Raw genomic sequence first — 6,684 nt, 5'->3', positions numbered from 1 at the left:
GGCATAATAGTATGACAATTCAATAGTGCATGCACTCGCAAAAAAAAACTTACTAAGGATGCCCCACTCGCTTTTGACAATCATTTCAGAAAGCCTTGTGAGAGAGAACTGAATTATTACCAAAAAAAATGTATAGCCCATATTCTAGCCGTGATCCAAAATTGACTAAATGATCTTGATATGAAGTTTAAAAACTACAACCCCCCCCAAAATATGGTAAACAATTATGGTTGGATTCATATTGTTTTAAGCAGTGACCCGTGAAGGCAGAGAAGTGACTGATGTCTAATCCTATCCGGTTGTGGCTTTTCATTGCCACTCAGTTTGGGGAATGTAGGGGAACCATGCAATTATTTTTGATTTATTTACTTGGACACTTCCAGACATACTGAGTTGATTTCGTCGCTCGTGGCCCAGACTTCTTCGCTCGAGGCCCAGGAGGTTTGTGTCCTCATTATTGTTACTACGCTAATCTACACTGAACAAAAATGTAAGCCAACATGCAACAATTTCAGCGATTTTACTGAGTTACAGTTCATATAAAGAAATCAGTCAATTGAAATGAATTTGTTAGGCCCTAATCTATGGATTTCACATGACTGGGAATACAAATATGCACCTGTTGGACACAGATACCTTTAAAAGAAAGGTAGGGGTGTGGATCATAAAACCAGTCAGCATCTGTTGTGACCACCATTTGCCTCATGCAGCGTGACACATCTCCATCACATAGAGTTGATCAGGCTGTTGAGTGTGGCCTGTGGAATGTTGTCCCATTCCTTTTCAGTGGCTGTTTGAAGTTGCTGGATATTGACGAAAACTGAACACGCTGTCGTACACGTCAATCCAGAGCATCCCAAACATGCACAATGGGTGACATGTCTGGTGAGAACGTACGCCATGGAAGAACTGGGACATTTTCAGCTTCCAGCAATTGTGTACAGATCCTTGCAACATTGGGCCATGCCTTATCATGCTGAAACATGGGGTGATGGCGGCGGATGAATGGCAGGACAATGTGTCTCTGGATCTCATCACGGTATCTCTGTGCATTCAAATTGCCATCGATAAAATGCAATTGTGTTCGTTGTCCATAGCTTATGCCTGCCCATACCATAACCCCACTGCCACCATGGGGCATTCTATTCACAACGTTGACATCAGCAAAACCACCTGCCATCTGCTCAGTACAGCTGAAGCTGGGATTCATCTGTGAAGAGCATACTTCTCCAGCATGCCAGTGGCCAGTGAGCATTTTCCCACTGAAGTCGGTTACGACGCCGAACTGCAATCAGGTCAAGACCCTGCTGAGGACGACAAGCATGCAGATGAGCTTCCCTTAGACAGTTCCTGACAGTTTGTGCTGAAATTCTTCAGTTGTGCAAACCAACAGTCCTCAGCTGTCCAGGTGGCGGGTCTCAGATGATCTCGCAGGTGAAGAAGCTGGATGTGGATGTCCTGGGCTGGAGTGGTTACCCGTGGTCTGCGTGTGAGGCCGGTTGGATGTACTGCCAAATTCTCTAAAACGACGTTCCAGGTATCTTATGGTAGAGAAATTAACATTTAATTATCTGGCAAAAGCTCTGGTGGACATTCCTGCAGTCAGCATGGCAATTGCACACTCCCTCAAAAATGTCACATTTTAGAGTGCCATTTTATTCTCCCCAGCACAAGGTGCACCTGTGTAATGAGCATGCTGTTTGCAGCTTCTTTGTATGCCACACCTGTCAGGTGGCTGGATTATCTTTGCAAAGGAAAAATGCTCACTAACAGGGATGTAAACAAATATATGCACATTTTTAAAAATATATATACAGTACCAGTCAAAGGTTTGGACACACCTACTCATTCAATGTTTTTTCTTTATTTGTACTATTTTCTACATTGTAGAACAATAGCGAAGACATCAAAACTATGATATAACACATTTGGAATCATGAAGTAACCAAAAAAGTGTTAAACAAATCAAAATATATTTGAGATTTGAGATTCTTCAAAGTAGCCACCCTTTGCCTTGATGACAGCTTTGCACACGTTTGGCATTCTCTCAACCAGCTTCACCTGGAATGATTTTCCAACAGTCTTGAAGGAGTTCCCAAAAATGCGGAGCACTTGTCAGCAGCTTTTCCTTCACTCTGTGGTCCAACTCATACCAAACCATCTCAATTGGATTGAGGCCGGGTGATTGTGGAGGCCAGGTCATCTGATGCAGCACTCCATCACTCTGCTTCTTGGTCAAATAGCCCTTACACAGCCTGGAGGTATGTTGGGTCATTGTCCTGTTGAAAAACAAATGATAGTCCCATGAAGCACAAACCACATGGGATGGCATATCGCTGCAGAATGCTGTGGCAGCCATGCTGGTTAAGTGTGCCTTGAATTCTAAATAAATCACAGACAATGTCACCAGCAAAGCACCACCACACCATCCCACATCGTCCTCCATGCTTCACGGTGGGAACCACACATGCAGAAATCATCCGTTCACCTACTCTGCATCTCACAAAGACACGGAGGTTGGAACCAAAAATCTAAAAATATTGTTCTCAAATCAGACTAAAGGACAGATTTCCACCGGTCTAATGTCCGTTCCTCGTGTTTCCTGGCACTAGCAAGTCTCTTCGTCTTATTGGTGTCCAGAAGTGGATCATTGCAGCAATTCGACCATGAAGGACTGATTCACGCAATCTCCTCTGAACAGTTGACATTGAGAGGTGTCTGTTACCTGAACTCTGAAGCATTTATTTGGGCTGCAATTTCTGAGGCTATAACCTGAATACTGTAAGTCTCCATCATTAGAAACAGTGGAAGCTTGGTCTGGGTGAGTATGAAGGGGAGACTGAGTTTGTGTGTGATCTCACAGGAATGCCCTTTAACTATTCATGGCCTCTCACTTTTAATGTAGTGTAAGCCACCAGATCTCCATGGGTCAAAATCTCTCTCTCTCGCCCTCCCTCTCTCTCTAACTCTCTCCTTCTCTCTCTCTCTCTCTCTCTCTCTCTCTCTCTCTCTCTCTCTCTCTCTCTCTCCCACTCTCTCCCTCTCTCTCCCACTCTCTCTCACCCACCCTCTCTCTCCCTCCATACCCCACATCAGCAGTAAGTTGACACAGCTCCTTCAGTACAGGGAGCATGTGTGATTTTTGGTGTTGTACACTGAAAACCACATTGTACCCAAGCGTTTTCAGGAGATGGCTGCTGAGGCGTTGGCATCTGCATCCATGCCTCTGCCACTGTGGTTTCGATGCACCTCTTTGTTCCAGCTAATTCGTCTTCATCATCTCTGCCAGCTCCCAGACCCCATCCTCCATCCTCCATCCTCCACCCTCCAGCCCCCACCCTCCAACCCACACCCTCCACCATTCAGCCCCCACCCCCATCCTCCATCCTCCACCCTCTAGCCCCCACCCTCCACTCTCCAGCCCCCACTCTCCATCATCCAGCCCCCACCCTCCATCCTCCACTCTCCAGCCCCCACCTTCCACCATCCATCCCTCATCCTCCACCATCCAGCCCCCACCCTCCAGCCCCCATCCTCCACCATCCTGCCCCCATCCTCCACTCTCCAGCCCCCACCTTCCACCATCCATCCCTCATCCTCCACCATCCAGCCCCCACCCTCCAGCCCCCATCCTCCACCATCCTGCCCCCATCCTCCACTCTCCAGCCCCCACCTTCCACCATCCAGCCCCCATCCTCCACCATCCAGCCCCCACCCTCCAGCCCCCACCCTCCACCATCCAGCCTCCAGCCCCCACCATCCAGCCTCCAGCCCCCATCCAGCCCCCATCCTCCACCATCCAGCACCCCATCCTCCACCCTCCAACCCCAGCTAACAAGGCAGTTTGGTTACTGAGGGGCAGTTCAGTTACTGAGGGGCAATTAAATCATCAAACCAAGCCATGGAGTGGGGGGGGGCGGGACTTAGTGATCACCTCTGTGAATATACTCACTGATCTAACTAATCTAGTTAATAGCGACCAAAGACACGTCATACAGTACTGTATGAAAGATGTTGCATAAAGCCACCTACATGTTTATAAAATATTAAAGGTATGTGGTCTGATGTGTTCAGCACCCAGTGATTTGTCATTAGTAGAGAACAGGGAGTGCTGGGTTAACGATCCTATATTCATATTCATTGGAATCCACTGGTCCTCTGAGTCACAAAAGCCTGTAGAAAAGTAATTTAGAGACCCCATGCCAAAGACTGACCAGTATTCCTCCAGCGCCTAATCAAAATGGCTCTTGAGAGTCAGCAATGTGCCATTACACAGGAGCAGTAATTGTTATATTTCATTCTGAACACAGTGTCATTGTGGTGCTGATGCTGTTTACAGGCAGAGGTGAAGAATAGGTGTGTGTGTATGTGTGTGCGCACGCACCGTGTGCGTGTTCTCGTGCCACAACTAGTGATAAATATGCATGGCACATCTACTGTCTGTACTTAGGCAAAATAGATTGCATTGCTGGTGTGCAGAACATCTATCATTTCAGTCTGTGATTAATAGCTGTCCTGGGGATGACTGCTGCAAACTCCAGCCACATAGAGCCAGGCAAAAAGATAGACAACAGCAAATAACCTCCACGGTCAGGGGGCTGGGAACATTAGGCAAAGTTCAAACATCTCTCAATGTGTCCTGTGGCTCTGTGGTATTTGTGTGTTTATAAGATATTGGAATTCAAAGTTGTAAGGGATTATGTGACTCACTATTGTTAAACAGAGATTCCCCCATTTCACATTTACGTACAGGGCCATTATGGTTTATATTTGACCCTTCTTTCTTTTCCTTTTTTGGTGTGTTTTTAGAGTAACAAAACATTGAGGAACGACATCTGATAGATACATTTTTAGTGCTATGTTTATGTGGTCTAAATTGATATAGAATTGTTCATGCTAGATTTGATCTACAACAAACCGGGAACATTCCCAGGATATTAGCTAACATTCCTATTAAGTTCTAGTTAGGGTTTGACTTAACATTAGGATGATAACGTCCAACTAACATTCAAAGAATGATCACCAAGGCCTCCCGGGTGGTGCAGTGGTCTAAGGCACTACATCGCAGTGCTAGCTGTGCCACCAGAGTTTCTGGGTTCGAGCCCAGGCTCTGTTGCAGCTGGCCGCGACTGGGAGGTCCATGGGGCGACGCACAATTAGCCCAGCGTCGTCTGGGTTGGGGAGGGTTTGGCCGTCAGGGATATCCTTGTCTTATCATGCACTAGCAACTCCTGTGGCGGGCCTGGCGCAGTGCATGCTGACCAGGTCGCCAGGTGTACGGTGCAACTGGCTTCTGGGTTGGATGTGCATTGTGTCAAGAAGCAGTGTGGCTAGGTTGGGTTGTGTTTCGGAGGACACATGGCTCTCGACCTTCGCCTGCAGCGATGAGAAAAGACTGTAACTACTACCAATTAGTGGTAAAAATTGAAATTGAAAAAAAAAGAATGATCACCAAACATTCTTTCTCGAAAATGATTTAACTGAAATATCCTTGGACATTCACTAAACTGTTATTACACAACATCTGTAATAACTACCACAGAACATTCCCATAAGGTTCTCATTACGTTGCCAGGGGATGTAATAACACAAGGTTCCTGTAATACTCATAGAACATAGTGCTACTTAGTCTGCTGCGGCACCAGAATGATTATGTTTGTAGTGGATTTCCTTTTGCTCTGAAATCCTTCAATTATGATTCGAACTATGGCTATATGTCTTAGTACATATGCACATCTATGTACACCTCACCACAATCTGTCAAGCAATCATTTAACATAATATCTGAAATCATGTTCGTAGGGAAAATAAAAGTCAAAACATCCCAAACTTTACAGTATATAGGGAGGATTGGTAGAATAAGAAATAATAGAGGATTCTTCTTCTTTTTCTAAATGTAGTTATCCTCTCTCTGCAAAGACAAAGACCACAACCTGGAAGTCAGAGTAGAGGTGTGAACAGCTTTTCATGTATGCAATTCCTGTGCCAGTGGTGCAGGGGATTAATTCCATTGATGACACTCCAAAGCTCCCAGGTTTGATCCCTGCTTGCGACTATTAACAAAATGCAGTATAACTATGTACAATCAATGCCTAATAAACTGGCAAGTGATTACAAATACTTGACGTGTGTTTCGACATGAATTGTTCTACAAGCAAATTACTCAACAGTAAGATAGTACTGACACATGAAAAAAAATCAATGGACTGCTCAAAATGTAATTGTGTAATTCCAGGAACACAGGAATAACACTCTAAGAACATTGAGGGAATTTTTTGTGCACCCCGATACAAACATTGTAAGAATGTCCTCACAACTGGGAACCTATCTATTGTAATGTCCCTGTTATTCACAAGATAATGAAATGTTTTGGGAATGTTAAAAGAACATTAAAAAAAAACAACATTTAACATTCTTGCAACATCAGATGAAGGTTTTCTCCACCCTAATACAAACATTGTATAATCATCAAAACAACTTGAAAGATTTTGTGTTTTAAGGGGAATGTTCTTACACCTTTCCCACAACTTCATTTAATATTCTGAGTACATTCATGGTTTGCTGGGTATAGACTTGTAATCACCTCGAGTATAAACTGGTTATCAACCTCCGCCATTATAATATTACTGTCATCGTGTTCATTTCTGTCATGCAATTCCCAAAACGGAGCGCTCTCCAGTCAGT

Source organism: Oncorhynchus tshawytscha, linkage group LG05, assembly GCF_018296145.1.
Source record: "Oncorhynchus tshawytscha isolate Ot180627B linkage group LG05, Otsh_v2.0, whole genome shotgun sequence".
Lineage (NCBI taxonomy): Eukaryota > Metazoa > Chordata > Actinopteri > Salmoniformes > Salmonidae > Oncorhynchus > Oncorhynchus tshawytscha.
The sequence above is the reverse complement of the archived record's forward strand: the minus strand, read 5'-3'. Positions refer to the sequence as shown.